We start from the raw sequence: 23697 nt of genomic DNA, 5'->3' as shown, positions 1-23697 counted from the left end.
TTCTTGTGAGTGAGACAAGAGCCAAGGAGGGGAGAGCCCAGTCGGGCTTGGGCAGCTCTCCCGTAACGGGATCACTATATTGTACACCTGAAACTAATATGACCAATGTGATTGTATAGCAACTATATCTAAGTAAAAAATAAATTAAAAAATTGTCATGAATTTCAAAGTGGCGACAGCAGAGCACTAAGCCAAGTGAGGATCCTTCTACCAGTAGGACGCGTGAAAATACAACTGGACTGTGAGAACTCGCTGTAACTAATAAATCAGAGCACAACCACTTCATGTTAGAAGGAGAGAGGCTGTGAGGTGATATCTCACATTTAATGTTTATCATTGTGGTTGTCTTTTCCATCTAACATAGATATTTACTGTGTAAATAATAGTCTTGTTGCAAATCCCAGAAACACTATAAAGTACCATGCAAACGACACCTGTTTATTGTACTCCTTACAGTGTTAGTGATCTTATTACTTTTGTCCTGAACGTTTACCATGAGGATATTCAAGTGCAATTTGTGCCCAACCCAAATCATTTCCAAATGCTTTAAACAAAAAAACAGAATGGTCCTGTCTGAGGTTAATAACAACATATATTCTACCAAAGAGAGAAAGAAGCATATAGTTAGGGGAATTCCAATTAAAGCCAGGGGGTTGCTGGGGGCCTCTCACTCCCAGGACCAGCGCCCACCTGGAACCCAGCAAAGAGTTCATCCACCCAGAGGGGCAGAGAGCCAACTATGCTGACCCTGGGGTGCAGTGGCAGAAAGTGGGCTTTGTTGGCCAGCCCGACTCAACAGAGAAAGGGCAGCTTGCACTAGGAAAACCCAAACTCCCCTGATGCTTTACAGACAATGGGTTTTAAAGAGCAAATATGATGAGTCACCATGAGTAAGGGGTTCAGGGTTCTGGGCTGTGCTGATTGGTCAGCTCTTCTGCGAGCTCCAGCAGTCTCCTTTATTCAGCTCCCGGTGGCATCCTCTCCAGGCCCCGGTCTTAAACAGGAGAGGTCTGTGAGATGTCTTGGGGTGTCAGTCAGCGACGATGTTCTCTTAAGAGCAGAAAGAAAAGGACAGAGAAAAATGTTTTTACACCTTGCAGGCTACATTCTTCTGTTATTTTAGGCAGACTGCACCTTCTGAAACGTAATTTACAGGCAGCCTATAGGCCCCAGGACACGGCTATATCCCCGAGCGGCTATGACTCACAAGAAGGGCCAATTTAGTCGTTTCATCTAAAAGCTAAATTCTGATACATCGGGTCTGCAATGATTTGCTGTCAGTCTCACATCTCGCTGCCTGTGGCTGTCTCCTCCAGGACTCCCCCTCGTATCGCTCCCTCCGCCCTAGTGTGAACACAGTCCCCTCTCTCACACCCACGGCTCCATAACAAAGCTGCTGCGTGTAGCTCAGCTATCAAAATATTTAACAACTTCTTTCTCCCTCACCTCCGTGGAGCTGTCAAAAGATTCCGCGGATGTCTGTTCTTACATTGATGGGTAACCTACGAACCTGTCAACTTTCCTGGAGCCCTGCAGGATAGACAAGGCCGTCCAACGAGAGATGACACGGGCCCACTCTCTCGTCCCTGTGAGCGTGGAGAGGGGGACAGCCATCCTCCAGTCTAGCCAGGGCAGGGGAGGAAAATAATTTCCCTCTACCCTTCCAGGTTCTTGGCTGAGACCAGAGGAACAGGAGGAAACCAACAAAAGTTTAATGACATGTAGACCTTCTGTATACATGGGGAGACTCAGGAAAGCTGAGTAACTTCCGGAAATGGCAGAAGCCACCACCTTAAAGGTTGAGCGATGACCTAGGATCCAGGCGATCGGGGTTCGATTCCCGGTCAGGGCACAGGCCCGAGTTGCAGGCTCGATCAATGACTCTCTGATCATTGATGTTTCTGTCTCTCTCTCCCTCTCCTGTCCTCTCTCTGAAATCAATAAAGATATTTTTTTTTTAAAAAAAAAGACCACCTTCAGCTAAAGATAAAAGATGTTGGAGGGGAGCAGTTATGGGACATTATCAGGCAAAGCACAGTAAATAGGGTAAGTTTTTTTTTTTTCTTTAATGTGCTTTTTTAAATTGATTTCAGAGAGAGGAAAGGAGAGGGAGAGAGCGAGATAAACATCAATGACGAGAGTTATTGATCGGCTGCCTCCTTCACGCCCCCTACTGGAGATCGAGCCCACAACCCGGGCATGTGCCCTGACTGGGAATCCAACCATGACCTCCTGGTGACCGCCACGCTCAACCACTGAGCCACACCAGCCAGACTATAGGGTAAAGTTTATGCAGGTTTAAGTCCTTGCCTTCTCCATGGATAAGAGTTTCTAGAGATTTACTCAGCATTTTCTTTCTGGTTCAGAGAAAAAAAACACCCTTACAAATGGAGATTTCCATTACATATGTAAATTTCCCTTACAAAAGGTTAGTTTTTACTTAGATTTTCAGAGCATTTCCTATATCGACTGTTTCTTACAAAATAGCCAGGTTAAGATCATCTTTATGCCAAAGGGGCAAATATTGGGGTGACAAATTCTGCTCCCCTTCCAAAACTCGACTGAGCCTGAATTTCTAGCCTTGACTTAGTTGTGATAAGAACACTGGCCTCCTAAGATTATTACGATAATTAAGTGACAAGCACATGGCACATAACTCAATAAAGGGTTTCATTAAGTTATTTTCAGTAATTTGTGAATCTAATAATCATATGCTTTTAGCAACCAGCCAGTGGTGTTCCAAGGGACAGCAAGGCGGGAGAAAAAAATTAGACGTGACCTGAAGCAAGAGTTCATTTTTATCCCGCGCAGTTCAGTGCCTTAAACAACGACAGGAGGATTCACGTTGAGAAATACCAATTAAATACATGTATATTATTATTATTTTAAAAATATGTTTTATTGATTTCAGAGAGAGGAAGGGAGAGGGAAAGAGAGAGAGAAACATCAATGATGAGAGTCATTGATCGGCTGCCTCCTGCTCGCCCCCTACTGGGGATCGAGCCCACAGCCCCCGCATGCGCCCTGACTGTGAATCGAACCAGTGACCTCCTGGATCCTAGGTCGATGCTCAACCACCGAGCCACACCGGCTGGACAAATAATCTGTATTCTTAATCCACTATGAAAGTTTGGGTTTCCTGTATGAAATTATGCAGGTTAAATATAGAAAGCTCTACATTTCACATAATTAAGACGGGAAACAAGCCTCTTAATAAATCACGCTAAAGACAATTACTATGAACATGGCCCTATATTTAATTCTACAGATTTTTTTCAAGTATATGTGGATATATTATGATCATAGATCATCTCCAATTTATTTGCTAATATACTTAACATAGGATATGACATTTTCTAAATTTTTATATGCTTTTTATGGTCCTTATTTTTGATTTACCTTAGTTCATTGAACTGATATGATAGAATTTAGTGAAACAGCCATAGGAGGTATATAAAGTATTGACCCATTTTCACTATTTCTGACTTTGCTACAAATGACATTCCACCACTATTTTCCTTAAATTCTGTGCATTATTTTTAAATCACCTTATGACATTTGCTGTGGAAAAAACCCCGAGGAAAATCTATTTCTTTTTTCCTTCCATTTTTTTTTAGGTCAGTTCTTTTTCCTGCTCTAATGCGTATATATTATATTGTTTCCCTTTCCATGAAATTCTTCAAACTCAATTATTCCCTTGGCTTAGTAACATTTTTTCTGTGATATTTTTAGTATTTTGCTCTCCTCCTTTGGTCTTTATTTCCCCAAATTCCCACTATTATTTGTAAGGTTTTGGGGGGGACTATTTAGCCTTGAGAAATACAATAAAAATAAAATTGAATCTTTTTAAAAATCTGTATCCACATGTCAAATTGTCTTCCATATTACTGAGTGGATTTCCCCAAGTTTTTCTGTTTTTTTGTTGTTGTTTTTTTAGTTTTTTTTTATAGATGACAAAGCAGATTTTTCTTTAAGTAAACATTTCTGAATTCCACAAAATCTTTCTCCACCTTTGTGTCTTATTTTCCATCTCAGCTGACTACTTCCTTGCCAAGTTTGTGTGTTTTTTTTGTGTTTTTTTTTTAACCCTCCTTATAAGCAATTTAATTCTATATTTAAGAACTGGGGCAGTGCTTTTGCAATGGCTTTTCTCTGTCACCGCAATCCATTCATGAACGACGCTCCCCCGCATCCCTCTCAGAATTCCAAGCCATCCCCAAACTTGCAGAATTTGGTCCTCATTCCTGCTGGAGGCTCCAACCCCAACCATTGACTTATTCACGGGGACTATTTCTGCAGCCTGACTCCCTGCAGCTTTTTGTCCCTCAACACACACGTGAGACACGCTTAGCTAGTTGCGGTTACAAAGTGCACCATGTACGCCTTGAGGGCTACGCTTAATGATACTGTATTTTATGCTTAAAAGTTGCGAAGAGAGAAAGTAGCGAAAGTTCTCAGGACCAGGAAGAAAATATGTAACCACGCAGGGTGATACATGTTACCCAGACTTGCTGTGATTATTCTGAAACACGGGCCTACTGAAGCAATATGTTGCACACCTGAAACTAATACAATGTTGTCAATGGAAGAAACACTCAAACCTGTGAAGAATTGCTGTGAGTTTATTTGAGCCAAACTGTGGACAGTTGCCGGGAAGCAGAATCTGAACGGGCTGAGATGATGCTCCTGAGATGGGCAGTTTTGCCCCTTGTTTTATGCAAAGAGGAGACGTCAGGGGGTCCCGTGAAATCCACGGGGGACAGATGAGGTGGGAGAAAGCAACGTGGGAAAACCTCTGGGGTTGGGTAGAAAGTAAAATGATGGACACACGTCTTTTACTCAGGTGGGTGCAGGACAGTTAACTCAACAATTAACTCGATGACAGTGAGGGGACCTGTGGTCTCTGCAGAGCGGAGCCTGTGCCCTGAGGGGTCTGGAAAAAGGGAAATTACTCTGACATCCCAACCATATGTGATCGTAGATGCAAAAAGACAATAGACAGGCTCAGTTCAGGTAAAGATGGACCTTTGTCAGGGGAGATACGGGCCTAGGACCTGATGACCCTCCATAAACTGCTTTTAGTTGGAAAGTTTTCATTTCAGACCATCCCGTGGGGTTCCTTTAGGCCTCTGAGTTTGCAAGGCCGCCCGCAGGCCTCCCCGGAGCCCGTCAGGTGAGCGTGGGGCCCCTTTTCCGTCCCCAGTGTTATATGTCAATTACACCTCAATTTTTTTAAAAAAAGAAACCAAGCCCTTTGACACCTTAATCTTGGGCATCTGGCTTCAGAGCAATGAGAAAATGGGTATTGATTGTTTAAGCCAAAAAAAAAATAAAAGTGACTTGGAGGTAAAGTGATACAGCAGAATCCCTTCTCTTCTCTAGGTTTTGGGGCACTTTGCTCCCTGGGTCAGTCTCCACGCACCTCCCCACCCCCATGTCCATCCTTATAGTTTCCCTTTCAGTTCTCATAAGAGTTGCATCGTCTCTCACAAGAAGCTTCTTCTTGTTTCCTAGGAGATGGCCCCAGGCCTCAGGGTCAGGTAGGTGTCCCCCAAACGCATCCCTGAATACTCTGTACTTTACCCAACAAAACCATGCCCAGTATATAGGGTGCCCCCCAAAAGGGATACATACCCTTTCTATAATGATAAAGGCAGCATTTATTAAAATACATCTCGCCCGGCCGGGCACAGCTCAGCGGTTGAGCATCGACCTAGGATCCAGGCGATTGGGGTTCGATTCCCGGTCAGGGCACATGCCTGGGTTGTGGGCTCCATCAATGACTCTCATCATTGATGTTTCTGTCTCTCCCTCCCCCTCTCCTTTCCTCTGTCTGAAGCCAATAAAGATATATTTCAAAACAAAAAATTCTTTATATATATAAAAAATACATCTCATTGTCAAAATGGAGCTACCAGCTATTAAAGTGTGTCTACCTTTTGGGGGGACACTCTGTATTCTAAGCTACGCAAAGGCAGGGAGATTATGTCTTGTTGACGAGCCCGTCTCCACGGCCGGGCACCGTATCCCTGGGCATCCGTAACCATAATGATTCATCATTTCTCTTCCATGCGTTAATTATTTAAGAACGTTCCCTCTGAGCGAGGAACGATCTCGACCGAGGGAAACACTAACAAGAGCCCGACGTTTGCCGAGAGCCTGAACACTCAGAGCCTTGTGGTTGGAAGGTTCAGTTTCAAAATCCAATTAGCGTTAGGAAGCTGCAGGGTGCTCCTTGTACGAATAGGTCTGAAGCCAGTCGGCGTTTCTGACCCGGGTTCCGGGATGCCAGGGGCCCGGGAGGCTCGGCTTCCTGGGTGCTGGACATGCGGCCAGAAGCTTTGCAAACACGGTCCATTTCCATCGTCACACGCGAGATACGCGTCGTCCGGTTATCAGAAAAGTGCGTGGACGGCCATTCTCCATTGCTAGGAGGGGCGGGGTGCTTGGGGTACCCCTGGAATAAGCATTTCTGGAGGCCCCCACCAGAAAATGAGGTTGCTAGGAAGCTTTACGTGCGTGGAATCGTACCCCTGGGTTTGCAAGCTCCCATCTCCCTTCGTCCAGGCCCACGAGAGGGGCGGCTGGGGTTTCAGTGGAACCCGAAGCAAAGCCAGTGTCCAGTTTCTGTTCCACGTGGGTATTAGGCCGGGCTCAGAATTAGGCTAGTTGTGGTCCATTAGTCCACCGTGTGGGGTCCGCAGGGTTGCGGGTCATGCGGGGAAAATGCAGGAGCGCGGGAGCCCCGCAAGCCAGGAGGGCCAGGAGCCAACGAGAGAGAAGAGTCCTTGGTTTTAGGGGCTTAGACGTCTCCGAATCTTCCCGAGCTTGCAGCGGGCACGCCGGCCCTGGCCAGCGACCTGCTCCCAGGGGTAACTGACCAGCACGTCCCTTCCCCACGTCACCCAGGGCGTGCGTCTGGATTGCAGCCTCCTGGCGAAGCTGCGCGAATGGCACGCCCGTAATAGTTGGCCTTCCCTTTGCGCCTTTCCGCTCGCCAATAACCAGGTTATTGCAACCGTATCAGTCCCATTTTCCAAATAAATTTAAAAAACAAACAAAAAACCTGAACGCGGGGAGAGGTCTCCCAGCTGCTGGTGGCCTGGACCAGCCTCCGACTCCTTGCGTCCAGCAGGACCACCCCCTCTGAGAACGATATTGTGCGAGGCCAAAGCTAGTTGCCTCGGCCGTGAAAATTTTAAACCCGCATGCAGTCAGTCAGAACCTTTCCAGTTACCACCAACATCAAATAAGTGTTTTTTTAACCTTCCTAACGTTTTACACTCTAGTTCCATCTTCATCATTACCTGATGGAAACACGGAGAACCTTTGTGATGAACTTAAAATTTCTTTCTTCTTGAACTCGCTGCTTGGAAACACTTATGGAAACAAGACATGCAATGAGCTGGGCCACCTTTTAGGTGACACGTGTCCAGGGCTCTCGGTCAGAAAAGCTGCCCGGCGGGCGCGGCTCAGCCGATGAGCAGCTTCCCCTGTGGCAGGAGGTCAGGGTTCGATTCCTGGTCAGGGCACAGGCCCGGGTGTGGGCTCGATCCCCAATAGGGGGCTTGCAGGAGGCAGCCCATCCATCTTTAAAATTTTTTTTTTAGCTTTTACATATATATTTTCTAATTTTATTGTTGAAAATATTCCAGCTGTGTCCCATTTCCCCTTCCACCCATCTCCCACCCACACCGTTCACCTGTCTATTGTCTGTGTCCATGATCTGTTCATAAGGTGCTTCTAAGTTCCTCGGTTAATTTCCTCCCACCGTCCTTCCCTCTGAGACTTCAGTCTGTTCCATGCCCCCGTGTCTGGGGTCTTACCTTGCCCGTCAGTTTATTTTGTTCATTAGCTTCCACGTATAAGTGAGATCATGGGGACACTTGTCTTTCTCCGCCTGGCTTATCTCACTCAGCATAATCCTCTCCAGGTCCCTCCCTGCTGCCCCGAAGGGTAAGAGATCCACCTTTTTCACAGCTGCGTAGTATTCCACGACGTAGACATACCGGAGCTTTTTTTGTCTACTCACCTACGGATGGGCACTCGCAGCCCACCAGTCGCGATGCACCCGTGTTTCTCTCTCTCTCTCTCCCCCTCTCCCTTCCTCTCTCTCTTAAATCAATAAAAGGATATTATTTAAAAATGCTGTCTACTTGATATGCACGTTTAAGGCTCAGCTTTCTGAGCCTGGTCACGCTCATATTTCCTCATGTCATCTGGACCTTTGGCCAGGCCCTCTGGCCCCTCACTCCTTTCTCATCGACTGAGTCAGTGGCCAAGTCTGGTTTCCCAGGGGCCCAAGGTCACCTTCCAATCGACTGAAGGTCTCAATACTCTAGATATTTTTTTCCGAACAGCGACAAATATCTACAGACAACCTTGAACTGCTGGATACCATCCCCTTTCATGCGAGGGAAAGGAAATACTTGCCTAGAGACGTCCAGAGAGGCAGAGCGAAGGAATCTGGGCAGAACGTCTATTAATCTTTAGTCGATTATTCGCTCCGAGGATACTTCAGAGCCGTCAGGAAGGACAGTCGCCGTCGCTGTCTGCGTTTATTTTGAAGCTCGCACGTTTGTCACGATCCAGAGGATCTCGGTTTCAAAGACGCCGTCCCCGGGAGAAGCACTGGCAGGAAAAGAGCGGGGGTCAGATGGGTTATCTTTCGTATCACTCAACGCTGAGGCCCGTTCCAATAAGCCCGTGGGCCTGAGCAACCAGAAATGCGGCCTGTTCCGGGAATACACCGTTCTGATATTTTTCATAAGTCCCTGGGTTTAGGCAAATCACATTCATTCATCTGTTTTTGTCAACAGAGCATTTATTAAATTTTCTGGCCGAGGATGGTTGAGTAAAAACCCGCTTACTGGCCACTTTGTCCGTCCTTAAAATCCACCAAAAACAAAGAAAGCGATGAAACATAGAGGGGAAAATCCTCTCTGTCTTTAATATTTTAAGAAAACTGCCGCAGGCCCGATCACTGCCAACGAGTCGTGCCGGCTGTTGAACAGAAAACCTGAGTTAAAAAATAAAAATAAAAAAGTGATGAGCATCCTGGCCGGTTTGGCTCAGTGGTTAGAGCGTCAGCCGTGGACTGAAGGGTCCCGGGTTCGATTCCAGCCAAGGGCATCTACGTGGGTTGCAGACTGGATCTTCCCCGGCCCCAGGCCAGGGCCTGGGCGGGAGGCAACGTGTCCGTGTCTCTGTCACATCCGTGTTTCTCTCTCTCCCTCTGTCTCCCTTCCACTGTCTCTGAAAAGCAATGAGAAAAATATCGTCAAGTGAGGACTGAAAAAGAATAATAAATAGATAAAATAATGTTATGTCTTTAATATCTAAAATAACAATAATAATAAAATGATAATAAAATGATAAATAATAATAAAATGATAAAATAATAATAAAATGATGGAAACACAGAAAGCTAAGCAACTTGTCCACGGTCGAAGGGTGGGCAAGAAATCTCACCGGGCATCTGGACGCTGGGAAGAGGCCGGCGAGAAGGGTCCCAGGAAATCGAAAGACCCGGGCGACGAAAGCCACTGTGGGGCGATGACCGTCACCAGAGACAGGCGGATCCGTCTGTCCGAGGAGAACCACGCGTCCGTCCGTTGAGACAACCCGCTTTGGCAATGACGTGAGGAAAGCTTGAGCGGCATCTGGGCCTTTGTACGACCTGGAGTTTATCGTCTCGGTCGGTGGGCCGGCCGGTCGGGGTCGCCTTCCCTACGCGTCCGTCGCGGGTCAGCGCAAACCTAGGGGACGTTTCTCTCTCTCTCTCCCTCTCTCTAAAATCAATAAAAATATATATATATTTTTAAAAAGATAGAAAGTGTAGAATGACGGCCTTGGTGTGGAAAGAGCGCTGGGTGTGTCCGTGTTGGCCGGGGGTCTCCGATGCAGCTAGAGACACCCCGAGACGGACACAGATGCGACGTGCGTTTGGCAAGTGCTGCGAGGGAAAGGGCGTCAGGGGGTCGCCGGCAGCCGTGGGCGTCCCCGGGGCCGGGGCCCTGCTGGTTGGCACCGGCAGGTGTCGTGGGGACGCCCCTCCGGGCTGTGGTGCTTCAGGCTGGGGGGCCGGTGTGGGGCTGGGAGCCCCGGCTCCTCGGGGAGGCCGGCCCGGCTGGGGTATCCCCCTGCTTCTCGGGGGGCTGTTCTGTAATTTAGCTGCAATTTTGATGCGGCCGCGGGAGGAGGGGAGCACAGCATGGGCCCCGTGTGCCGTCTTGACCAGAATATAAAGGCAGACCCTGAATGTTTACGCTACGTACACAGACGATGCACGAAATAGCATCTGTGCGCATGCAGGGGGCCTACCACAGGCAGCAAGCCACTAACAGATGTCTTAAGATAGCTTAATATACAGTAATATATCTTACAATTAATTGTTATATTAAATTAATATATCGTAATATATAGTAATATATCTTACAATTAATTGTTATATTAAATTAATATATCGTAATATATAGTAATATATCTTACAATTAATTGTTATATTAAATTAATATATCGTAATATATAGTAATATATCTTACAATTAATTGTTATATTAAATTAATATATCTTAATATATAGTAATATATCTTATAATTAATTGTTATATTAAATTAATATATCTTAATATATAGTAATATATCTTATAATTAATTGTTATATTAAATTAATATATCTTAATATATAGTAATATATCTTATAATTAATTGTTATATTAAATTAATATATCGTAATATATAGTAATATATCTTACAATTAATTGTTATATTAAATTAATATATCGTAATATATAGTAATATATCTTACAATTAATTGTTATATTAAATTAATATATCGTAATATATAGTAATATATCTTACAATTAATTGTTATATTAAATTAATATATCTTAATATATAGTAATATATCTTATAATTAATTGTTATATTAAATTAATATATCTTAATATATAGTAATATATCTTATAATTAATTGTTATATTAAATTAATATATCTTAATATATAGTAATATATCTTATAATTAATTGTTATATTAAATTAATATATCGTAATATATAGTAATATATCTTACAATTAATTGTTATATTAAATTAATATATCGTAATATATAGTAATATATCTTACAATTAATTGTTATATTAAATTAATATATCTTAATATATATTATTATATATTATCTTATATATTATATATTATAATAGTTATATATATTATAACTATATATTATATATTATATATTATATATTATATATTATATATATTATATATTATATATATAATTATATATAATATAATATATTATATTATATATTATATTATATAATATATTATATTATATATTATATTATATAATATATTATATTATATATTATATAATATAATATATTATAATATAATATATTATAATATATAATATATAATATAATATATTATATTATATATATATTATATTATATTATATATTATAATATATTATAATATATAATATATAATATAATATATATATAATATATAATATATAATATAATATATAATATAATATATATATAATATATAATATATAATATAATAGATGATAATAGATAATAGATAATATAATATAATATATAATAGATGATAATAGATAATATATAATATATAATAGATAATAGATAATAGATAATAGATAATAGATAATATAATAGATAATAGATAATATTATATAATATATAATATATAATATATAATATATAATATATAATATATAATATATAATATAATATATAATATATAATATATAATATATAATATATAATATATAATATATAATATATAATATATTATATATTATATATAATATATAATATAAAATATAATAGATAATAGATAATATAATATAATAGATAATAGATAATATATAATATAATATATAATAATATATATTATCTTATATATATTAAGATATATATATATTTTAAATATATCTTTATTGATTTCAGAGAGAGGAAAGGAGAGGGAGAGAGAGGGATAGAAACATCAATGATGAGAGAGTCATTGATCAAGCCCGCAACCCGGGCATGTGCCCTGATCAGGAATCGAACCCTGATCGCCTGGATCCCAGGTCGATGCTCAACCGCTGAGCCTCGCCCGGCCGGGCTATATATATTTTTAAATATGTTTTTATTGATTTTAGAGAGAGAGGGAGAGAAAGAGAGACACACTGATGAGAGAGAAATATCATCCGTCGGCCGCCTCCTGCAGGCCCCCGACTGGGGATCGAGCCCGCAACCCGGGCCTGTGCCCCGACCGGGACTCGAACCCTGACCTCCTGGTTCCTAGGTCGACGCTCAGCCGCTGAGCCACCGCGGCCGGGCCATAGATATTGTAATGCATGTACATAGAGCTTTTATCTTTATATAACTCTCAATAAGTGTAGAGATTCTAAAAGCAGACGGGATTTGTTTTGAACACAGGGCCGGCCTACAAAGCAACATGGAAACCCCAGGTGCCCTGGACGTGCCTTCACAATGCCACCGGTAAATTTACAGATAAATAAGCTTTTTACCCAGCAATTGCATCCCTAAAAATAGATCCTAAGGCAACCCGGGCGGATGTGTGTGCAAAGCTGGAACGGCCTGTTCTTCCGAGGCCGGCTCGTTAACCGTGGAGAGGCCGCCGGAAGCTCAGGGCCGCGCACAGGGAATTGTCAAAATAAAAGGGGCTTGGGCGGCAACGCGGGGTTTCCTGAGGCAGTTGCAGGGTAGCTAATGAGGGACAGGGGACCCAAGGTGCTCTCCACGAATGAATGAGTAAAATTAAAACTAATGGATAAATATAAATAGAGCAATAGGTACCTACAGACACAGACAAAGATGCAGACATAGACATCGTTAAAAGGGTGTATAGCCAGCAGGTAACAGGGGTGTTCTTACAAGTAATTTAAGTTTTCTTTTTTGCACATTTCTGTATGTATCAAACATATTATTAAACAAACAAACAAAAAAACACCAAAAAAACCCAAGTGGTTAGAGCATTGGCCCGTGGACTGAAGGGTCCCACGTGCGATTCCTGCCAAGGACACATATCTCAGCGGCAGAGTCCATCCCGGGCCCTGGGAGGGTGTGTGCAGGAGGCAACCAATAGACGTGTCTCTCTGCCGTGGATGTCTCTGTCTGTCTGTCTGTCTGTCTGTCTCTCCCTCCCTCCCTTGCTGGGATGTGATAAAAGTGTCCCTTACCACCGTCTTTGTTTCTTCCAAACACCTACAGCCCCGGTCTAAACAGGAGAGAAGCATCGGACAAATCCCAGCTGAGGAACGTTCTACCCAATCCCCGAGCAGCCCTTTTCCAAAACTCTGCAGGTGACGGGAAACCAAGAGAGCCCGAGACGCTTTCACAGCCGAGATGACGTGAGGATCGGATGTTCTGCGGGGCCCCGGATGGGTTCCGGGGACAGGAAACGGACGTGCCCATCTGTAGACGAGCGGATAAAAAAAGCTGTGGTACATCTACGCCGTGGAATAGTATGCAGCGGTGAAAAAGCAGGATCTCGTACTTTTGGGGACGGCGTGGAGGGACCTGGAGGGTGAGATGCTGAGTGAAATAACCAGGCGGAGAAAGACAAGTGCCCTGTGATCTCGCTCATAGGTGGAGTCTAATGAACAAAATAAACTGATGAATGAAATAGATCCAGAGACGTGGAAGCATGGAGCAGACGGAGGGAGCTCAGAGGGAAGGGAGGTGGGCTGGGGATTAACTTAGATGCATCTGTGCATGAGCCATGGACACCGACAATAGTGTGGGGAAGGCCTGGGGTGGGGGGGATCCACGCCGGGGGGAAAAGTGGGGAACACCTGTAATACTTCCAACAATAAAGACATATTTAAAAAAGAAATAAAATGGATGTGAAGTAAAGACTAAGGGACGATCAGCCCACCGATTGCCGTGAACGTGCCACACCTGTGGGTCTTGAGATGCATTCTGTGCAGGGGAAGTTTCTCCCTGGTCCCCTCCATTTCTGGGGCTCCCCCCTCCCCAGGCTCTAACATTAGGCACCGGAAGGAAAGAGTGGGGTGTACCTGCTGTATCTCACAGGGGTCCTTTCCTGCAGCCTACCCCAGGGCAGGGGAGCTGGGACCCGGCCTCTGCGCACCTGTCAGGAGAACAGGAGGCTGGGAGGTGGAGCTCACCTGGCGCAAGCCCCGCCCACAGTGACATCACAGACCTGCGGCTGCAGGTGCCCTGCCGTCGGGGGTTTCCAGGAGGCCTTGGTTCGCCTGCCGTGCAGTGTGAGCGGGGGCCCCACGAGGATGGACCGAAACTCCTACCCCTACGTAGTCGCAGCCTCTATGCTTAGGGACAGGCCCTCCCGCAGCGTCCAGGGCCGGCCCCTGTGCAGCTCAGGGACGTAGGCACCTGGCCGCTGAGCTGGAAAAACCGACCACATAGCAGGAAACGATGCCCCCTGCAGAGGAGGCCACGGCTCCACCCAAACCAGGGGAACCAGCGGGTCCGAGACACCGTGTCCCCTACGCGGTGGTTTCTGGTTGTCTAATGTTTCCCTTTTAAGGACACGCTTCCGCTTTTTCTCTTAAAATAGAAAGTTTTTTTTTCCCTTTTGTTCGTAGCCAGAGGGCTGATCATTTCTCCGCATGTATTTAGTGGCAAGTCGCCTTAGACTTCTGAATTAAAAATAACAAGAATGTTTTCATCTCAGCGGTGTCAGGATGACCCACGTGAAAAAAAAATTGAGCGAAGCCAAGGAGGCACATGACAAAGGCAGGCCCGCTGTCTCCGGGGTTCCTGCAGCATTTAATGGCCAGGATCCCCCCACGTGAGATGTAATTAAACCCAGCTCTGGACCGTTGGGCCCGGAGGTGAGAGCGTCGGCCTGCAGACCGAAGGGTCTCGGGTTCGATTCCTGGTCAAGGGCACGCAGGCTCGATCCCCGGCCCGGGTTGGGGTGCCTGTGGGAAGCAGCGACCCATCGATGTGTCGCTCTCACATCCACGTTTCTCTCTCTCTCCCCCTCCCTGCCTCCCGCTCGCTCCGAAAAGCAATGGAAAAAACATCCCTGGGTGAGAATTAACCAACAAACAAAAAGTGGCAGCCGCGGCAAAGTCACTGGGAAATGAAAACAGTATTTTGGGAAACCCGGCCTGTGCGTCCCACGGTCCGGGAGACAAATGACACGTACCCCACTTTTAAAACAAGGGCAGGGTCTCAGCGGACGTGCTCAGGTTTCCATTTGGGGGCAGTAACCGAATCCGCCGTCAGGTCGTCTAACGTTTCGCTTTTAAGGACACGCTTCCGCTTTTTCTTGTAAAATAAAAAGTGTTTTTTTATTTTTCCTTTTGTTCGTAGCCAGAGGGCTGATCATTTCTCCGCATGTATTTAGTAGCAAGTCGCCTTAGGCTTCTGAATTAAAAATAACAGGAATGTTTTCATCTCAATGGTGTCAGGATGACCCACGTAGAAAAAAAAAAAAGCACTGATGTGATAAAAAGCTATAAAGGCTCTGAGCATAATTTATTGATAGAACCATTACCACGGGAAGGAGAGAGCTATTTGTCCACGTAATGGCCCCTGAGATCGGAGAGAGTGCTTCCCCTGAAACATTTATAATTCCTCTGTCGAGTGACCATTTTTTAAGAGCCGCATACGGTGCTTGGTACCTGCCGGCCGCTGCTGCAGGGGCCTCGGAGGCAGTCGCTGGTGGAATCCTCACGGAAACTTGAGATATGTTTCTGTTGATTTCAGAGAGAGGAAGGGAGAGAGAGATGGAAACGTGAACGATGAGAGAGAATCATTGACCGGCTGCCTCCTGCACGCCCCCCACAGGGATCGAGCCCACACCCCGGGCCTGTGCCCCGACCGGGAATCGAACCCGGGGCCTCCTGGTTTATCAGTTGATGCTCAACCGCTGAGCCACAGCACCTGGGCCCTCGCAGCCACTTTACCAAGCGGTGTTATTGATATGCCTGCATCCTGCGTAAGCAAGTCAGGCGTGGGACGGAGGTTTTGGTAACTTCCCCCGTGGATCACGACGGGTGAGCCTGGGGGGCACAAAACAGCCCCGTTGACTTCGCCTCCCGCGTCTAGATTCGTCACCAGTGCCTCCCATCGCTGCTCCGGTGCGGACAGAACAGGGACGGCTCGGACTGGCCACAGGCTCAAATGCACCTTTGCATTTGGGAAAGCAGCCGGGGGACAATATTACCTGCTGTAAAAAAATAATAATAATAATAATAAAATAAAATAAATAAAATAATAAAATAAAATAAATAAAATAATAAAAAATAAAATAAAATAAATAAAATAATAAAATAAAATAAAAAATAAAATAAAATAAAATAATAAAGTAAAATAAATTAAATTAAATAAATAAAATAAAATAATAAAATAATAAATAAAATAAAATAATAAAATAAAATAAAATAAAATAAAATAAAATAAAATAAAATAAAATAAAATCCAGGGGACAATATTACCTGCTGCAAAAAATAAAATAAAATATAAAATAAAATAATAAAATACAATAAAATAATACAATAAAATAATACAATAAAATAATAAAATAATAAAATAAAATAATAAAATACAATAAAATAATAAAATAATACAATAAAATAATAGAATAAAATAATAAAATAAAATAATAAAATAAAATAATAAAATAAAATAAAGATGCTCTCAAATCTGAAAGGTTTGTATTTCTCATGCCAAGGTCCAATATTACAGAAATTTTCTCATAACGAGGAATTCTATAATTTCGGCTGCAGACGGTTAAGACGTGTGCTTACAGCTAACAGGAAGCAGCAGGTAACATAATAAATTGGTCAACAAAATAGGTCCAGAGACCTGGAAGCGTGGAGCCGACGGAGGGATCTCAGAGGGAAGGGGGGGAGAGATTAACCAAAGAACTTCTGTGCGTCTGTGCTTTACCCACGGACACAGACAATGGTGCGGGGAAGGCCTGGGGTGGGGGGGTCCACGCTGGGGGGAAAGTGGGGAACATCTGTCCTACTTCCGACAATACTGATAAACTCACAAAATAGGAGCCACAGGTCGTTGCCTTCCCAACCGGCCTAAAAAGGAAGCAACGCTCCTTACGCGGTTGGATTTCACACAGTGGGTGACTGATTCTAGGAGGACTGGCCATGCAGGCGATGAGGCGGCCGGCTGCATCGCTCCTGCGCCGAGAGAGAGATTCGAGGGAACCGGCGAGGAGGGGGACCCGGGGAGGGCCCAGCAGACTCCCTGGTCGCTGACGATGCACCCGAGATGCCAGAGGGCACCAGGCAGGGAGAGGTGGCACGGCTGAGTTTGCAGGAGGAGGCCTGCAGGGTCCCCTTGGGGCACTTTGCAGGGCAAGGGTATTGCTCCCAGATGGAGACGGAGCCGTCCAATGGGATTGGAAGGACGCAGCTCAGTCCACAGCGCCCGTTCCTCTCAGCCAGGGGGAAAATCCCCTAGTGTACGAGGCATGTTTCGTTCAGGGCTGGGAGATGTCCGTTCTCGCGAAACCAGTCCCCCGGTTCCACACGATCCCCGTCCAAAAATATTCTCAGCTTCCAAAACTGATCAGCTTTTTTCTCCTAAAAATTCACATGGGAATGTAAAGAACCTAGAATTGACACCCACACGCCAGACACCAACGCCGAAGAGCAGATTTGGAGGTCGCGTCGTATCTGATTCTCAAGGCATCTTCAAGGCCCGGTAACCAAATCAGGGCGATATTGGCGTCGGGACAGATAAACAGCCGGGCTGGTGAGGCTCAGCGGTTGCGCGTGGCCCTAGGATCCAGGAGGTCGCCGGTTCGATTCCCGGTCGGGCCGCATGCCCTGGATCCCCAGCAGGGGGCGAGCAGGAGGCAGCCCATCCATGACTCTCATATTGATGTTTCTCTCTCTCTCTCTGCCTTCCTTTCTCTGAAATTTAAAAATAATAATAATAAATTAAAAAGATAGATAAATATATATGTTCTTTAGCGCATCTGCTCAGTTCCTTTCCTCCAGGACCCCTCCGTTCTGACAGCTTAACCCACAGACTACAGGGCGGTGATGGCCGGAGGGGAGGGAGGGCAGGGGCTGGGCAGAGGGGGGGAAATGGGGCATTTATAATAGCGTCCCCAATAAAAATAAAGAGAGAGCATATTATCTACTCAAAAAAAAAAAAAAAAAAAAAAGACAAGCCGATTAATGGGACAAAACAGGGATTCAGGCCTCACACCCACAGGCACACGGCGAACTTCGGATTAAGGGCCGATTCGGAGCCAGAAACCCGCCGCTCGATCCAACCCACCTGCCCGGCCGAGCGGCGGAACCAACGCGTCCGAAAGGCTCTGGGACAGCGGCAGGACACGGTGCAACTAAAATAAAGAGTCTACAATGAACAGAATATTGTATTCTATTGAATAGAAATGAATAGAAATAAATGGTCTAAAATGACAGGTCTGTCCTAGGACGTGTCTGTCCATCCACCGTAAAGTCTGCTGGCTTAAGGTAGTTAGGGCCTCGCTAGGAATGGTCATCCCATTTTCTCTGAAACGGTGAATAATTGAAGACGTGCTCTTAACGTGTTTTTACGGGCGTGTTTTTCTCGATTAGATGACGCGCCTCCGATTTGTTTTAAAACCGTGTCCAGCTCAGACGCACCGAATGGCGCTTCTGGGAGGTCAATTGAGACGCGTTTATAAAACGCACAGAGGTGGTGGCCGTTCCCCACGCCCTGGCCGTTCGTGATCGATTGATACCCACCCGCGATGGATTCGGAATAAAATTAATTTTAATTATGTTCTTCGAGTAAATAAAATTGACATGAGCAGAAAGGAGAGCGGCAGGGAACCCGGTTGTGTTAGACCCTTAAATAGTTGTCTCTTCCTTACAAATCTATGCAAATAATAATATTTTTTAATTTATTGTTAAGCTTTACCCAAGGATATTTTTTTTTTCATAATTTTTAGAGACTGGAAAGGAGGGAGGGGGAGGGGGAGATACTTGGACGTGGGAGAGACACAGCGGTCAGTTGGCTCCCACGTGCGTCCTGACTGAGGCCGGGATCCAACCTGCAACCCCGGCACGTGCCCTTGACCGGGAATCGAACCCTTCAGCCCCCCGGCCAGGGCAATAATAACATTTAAAAGTTGGGGTTTGAGAGGTGACATCCCGCGAGGGGGGATTCTCCTGTATTCCCGGCGTCCTGGTCCCCGCGCATCAGGGGAGACGGTTACGTGTAATTAAAAACGCCTTAACGGAAGGGGGGATTTTCGAAATGATTCAAATAACAATTCATTGTCAATTCCACCTGTGCTAAGAAACCGATGAGGCCGTGTAAGACGCGGTATTTTACGGCGAGACGCGTGCTCTCAATATGTCTTACGCATTTGAAACACTTAGAAATGAGAATCCAGACAGAGGGCCTATTTGCGGAGAGAACCTTTGGCTAAAAATACCGTTTTGTGCGTGTCTGTGGGGTTTGTGTTTTCCATTACGGTCCAGGCAAGGTGATTCCTGGATCCAAAAATACGTATAAATTGGCAACGGGAGACCCTGGGAGACGGCCCGACCGGCCTCCTGAGATAAAGTCGACATCTAATTACCTCTGAGGGTGAAATGCGGCTCCGGCGAGCCTGGTAATTTTCCACGGGGTCTTCCTTTGTGTATAAACACGGATATGAAGTGAGCATGGGAAACCCGCACGTTTGAGGGAGCATTTAAAAGCCCGCAGGTCACCTCGGCGACAGGAGGACACGCCGGGGACCGCGAGGCACCTGCCCCTTTCGTCGGGGTTTACGCGCCTTCGGCGGACTCCTAAAGTGCTCAGGTTTTCATGACGTATCTAAGGTGCGTATAAAACGCTTTGTGATGTTTATAGCTTCTATTTGACCGTGTCCCAGGACGTCCCGAGCTTTCGGCCTATGTGAGGGGCCCGCTGGGCGGGACTTCGGGCAACGCTGTCCGACGCCAGGCAGCAGGCTTGGGCCCCTCTATTTATTTCCCCTTAAAGACTCCCCCGTAAGCGCGGTCGTCGTGATGAAGACGGAACGCGGTGGGTTACGAGGCTTGGAACCGATGAAACTCGTTTTTGACTCAACGTTGAAACAGAAGAATGCGGGAAGGCCACCGGCCGGAGATGATTGCGTATAAAGGAATACGATCAGAATGATTTATTACCAACCGATCTTGGAGGACGGTGTGGAAGAGACACGGAAGAAAACATATTTATATATAGAAACTAAAGTGGAATCGGGAAAAGAGCAACTGAGTCCACAGCATCGTGGGGCAGGTGCACAAGTCGTATTTTTCCAGGGAAACATTCCAGAGGCATTTGGGTGCCGATATTCTGACATCGGCCAACGCCGGCAGGCGCCTGGGACGCGGCGACGAGCGTCGTCAAGACGCGCAGAGGAAACTTCATGTTTGTTTATTTTTCCCCCCCCACACTACACGTATGTTTTGGCATTTTCCAAACAGGCGGCCAAGCGGTGACCGGCCCTGTAGTTTCCCCATATGTTACGTCCAAGCCCCAAGTCACGCGAAAGGACATTTAGAGAACGTTTCCCCCAAAAAACTGCAGAATAGGCCTCGTCCTCAAGCACACAGGGGACATTCGCACAGACAGACCCCGTGTCAGGGCACAAAACACGTCTGTACAAGCTCAAGAGGTTTGAGGGCATGTCAAGCATGTTTTTTGGACATTCACGCCGCGGAATACTACGCAGCCATGAAAAAGGCAGATCTCTTACCCTTTGGGGCAGCACCGGGGGGACGTGGAGAGTGTCACGCTGAGTGAAGTAAGCCCGTCAGAGAAAGACAAGCACCGTATGAACTCACTCACACGCGGAACCTAACGAACCAAATTAACTGAGGAACAAATTAGATGCAGAGACGTGGACGCATCCAACGGACGGGGGGAGCTCAGAGGGAAGGGGGCGGGAAGAGATGAAGCAAAGAACTTCTAGGCATCTGTGCATAACTCAGGGACCCAGACAATACTGTGGGGGAGGCCTGGGGGGCGGAGGGATCGATGGCAGGAAAAAGGGGACACCTGTAATACGTTCGACAATAAAGATAAATGAAAGCATTTAAAAGAAAAATTGAAATCACAGCTAAGCGACAAGGGCATGGGCCTTGAAGATGGCGCGTGGGACCAGCGTGGCTTGTGGCCTCGACGTGTCCGGCTCGTCCCGTGGGTAATAATCACGAACCGATGGCCCTGCCTCGCCGCTTCCACCTCATCGGGGTCCCCGATTCCTCCCCACCCTCACCACCTGCCCCAATCCCACCGGATCTCCGTGCGTCTGGCTTAATAGCCGAGGGACAGAGGCCCAGAGACACGGAAGCGAGGAGCAGGCTGAGGGGACCGAGGGGCCTGCGGAAGGGACGACCCGAAGAACTTGCACGCGAAACTGCATAACCCGCCCGCGGACACACAGCCGCGTGGGGAAGGCCTGGGTTTCGACCTGCATTCCTCCCACGTGTCGCAGCACACGCAACGCATGCTCATGGGACGTCAGCAGGCAAGGTGACCAGGGGCGTCGTGACGGGCGAATGGCGATTGCTGTTGGCTTTTTTCGGGTTTGAGCGGATAATTTTTTTTTATTATTGCCACCGTTTGCGGTGCGACTCCACTGAATCGCTTCCGTAGGCGCCAAGGACGTCGCCAAGGGACAATCCCGCCCGTCAGCCGTCAGGGAATGGGACAGAAACGGACCCGTGGATGAGACGGAAAAGGTTTAATTTCCCTGAAATCCTAAGTATCATGAGGATGTCTCTCCCAGGGAGAGGGAGAGAAACATTGATGTGAGAGAGACACATCGATCGGTTGCTCCCCAACCGGGCCAGGGATTGTGGCTGAAACCCGGGTCCGTGACCTTGACCGGGAATCGAATCCAAGACCCTTTGGTGCTCAGGCTGACGCTCTAACCCCTGAGATACGCTCGCCGGGGCCTAATGGTGAGACTTAACCTGTAAGTGTCTCACTAGAAGGCGTTGGTGCCGGTTGGAAGTCACCTAGTTACTCAAAGCGGGAAAGAAACAAAGGGAGGCCTGTCGAGGGGCCGCTTTGCCAGGACGCTGCAGGCTAACTCTCCCCGGGGAGACGCCGGCTCCTTTCCTGCAGGTCGCTGGGGGACGGGACTGGCCGGGGGGAGATGGACGCGGGCCTGGTGACGCCTGGGTGCCGCAGGGAAGGTGCCTGCCTGTCGGCCTCAGCTGGGGACGGAGCTGGCATGGCCACGGCAAGCAGCGGGAGGCTGGAGATATTTAATGCCCTAAACACAGGAGTCTGCCCTCTCGGGTCCTCTGGGTTGACCGCGGGCTTCAAGGCGCCCACACAGCTGCTCTTTTACATGCACCCGCGTGGCCCACGGCCCTGGGGACCCCACCCTCAATGGGCTAACGGGCTGCCACGAGCCTGAGGCTGCCCTGGGCCCGGCTGCAACTCGGAGGGAAACTCTGGACACGGGCTTTGCTCCCGGCTCTGCTGAATCCCCAGCGGCGCCTCTCCCGGGACGGGAGGAAGGGAAACGGGACTTTGCAAAGCCAGGGATGTCATTCCGCCCAAATAAAAATCACCCATCCGCCTCTCAGAAAATGCTTCTTCTTGAGATATTGTAAGGAGCCGGCCCCCAGCACCCTGATAAAAAAAAGAGAGAGAGAAAGAGAGGAAGGGAGAGGGAAAGAGGGAGAAACGCCAATGTAAGGGCCTAACATCGGTCGGCTGCCTCACGCACGCCCCCTGCTGGGGATGGAGCCCGCAACCTGGGCATGTGTCCTGACCCGGGAATCGAACCCGCGACCTCTCGGTTCCTGGGTGGAGGGTGAACCGCTGAGCCACAGCAGCCGGGCAGTAAGTAGTTTTTACCACCATCCTCCGGGTGCAGAAACAGAGGCACAGAGAGGTCAGAAAACTCACCCAACTAGTAAAAGATAAAAAAGTCCAGCATCCTGACCCACTATGCTCTTACTTACACGCATAATTTAATAATAATTATAATAACCGCGAATTCCCTAACTACGTGTAAGGAGGAAACATGCAACAATAGAATATATATATTTAGCGCATGAGATAATGAAGTGGCCCAGAGCTTTGGGGGGTCGATTACTTGTACCAGGGACTCAAACACTCAAGACCAGTGTTGGAATTTTCCTGAAATTGTTAACGACTCTTGGTAAGTTTCCAGGCGAATTAACGACAATTTTCTCTCTAATTGCTTGGCAGCTGTGTCCCCGAAAAAAAAAAAAAAAAATCGTTGCCTCTTAAAACGGTGCAAAAATAAAAAAATAAAATAACTCCTTGAGTTTAGATAGAAAACGGAGTTGGATTCTGCATTCGGATCATTAGTGAGCGCTTTAATATATCAACGCTCGCCCGGTGGGACCTTTCCAAGTTCTGTGGGAAATGGCACAATTCTTTTGTTTGTTTTTGTTTGTTTTGTGATGTTTCGTTCCGCGGTTACGTAGACCGCGGAAGGCTTTGTGCTTCCTGGCTCCTGCCGCTAAAGGAGAGGAACGACACTAAATTATTTTACTAACAGAGACAAGAAGTGAAGCCCATAACCAGCGTTTAACAGTTATCTATAGATCAACTCAGGACCTCCTTGTGCTCTGAAATTCTACGTAAATGCTTTGGGGGAAGCTGTCAGCACCTGTCAGCAAATTCTCAAATCACGGTTATCATTCGTCCCCCGACACTAAGAACCACAGACCTCAGG

The 23697-nt window shown here is 46.3% G+C and overlaps 1 protein-coding gene and 1 long non-coding RNA gene across 2 annotated transcripts in view; both read right to left on the bottom strand.

Annotated features, from left to right (window-relative positions):
- Nucleotides 1-8107: 8107 nt before the first annotated feature.
- Nucleotides 8108-15462, bottom strand: LOC107533014 (uncharacterized). The gene is made up of 5 exons (XR_015713724.1): nucleotides 15178-15462; nucleotides 14060-14133; nucleotides 13220-13559; nucleotides 9472-9627; nucleotides 8108-8631 (listed from the first exon to the last, which is right to left on the bottom strand). It is a non-coding gene; the product is annotated as an uncharacterized LOC107533014 (long non-coding RNA).
- PUDP (pseudouridine 5'-phosphatase) overlaps nucleotides 15463-23697 on the bottom strand; it is a 188556-nt gene continuing 180321 nt past the window's right edge. The window contains exon 5 of the mRNA XM_087813585.1: nucleotides 15463-15727. The gene's annotated coding sequence lies outside the window, so the exon portion shown is untranslated. The remainder of the gene's footprint in view (nucleotides 15728-23697) is intronic.

The sequence above is a fragment of the Miniopterus natalensis genome, chromosome X, assembly GCF_054644295.1.
Source record: "Miniopterus natalensis isolate mMinNat1 chromosome X, mMinNat1.hap1, whole genome shotgun sequence".
In the NCBI taxonomy this organism is placed as follows: domain Eukaryota; kingdom Metazoa; phylum Chordata; class Mammalia; order Chiroptera; family Miniopteridae; genus Miniopterus; species Miniopterus natalensis.
Note: the sequence above shows the minus strand (reverse complement) of the source record. Positions and strands in the feature narration are given on the sequence as shown.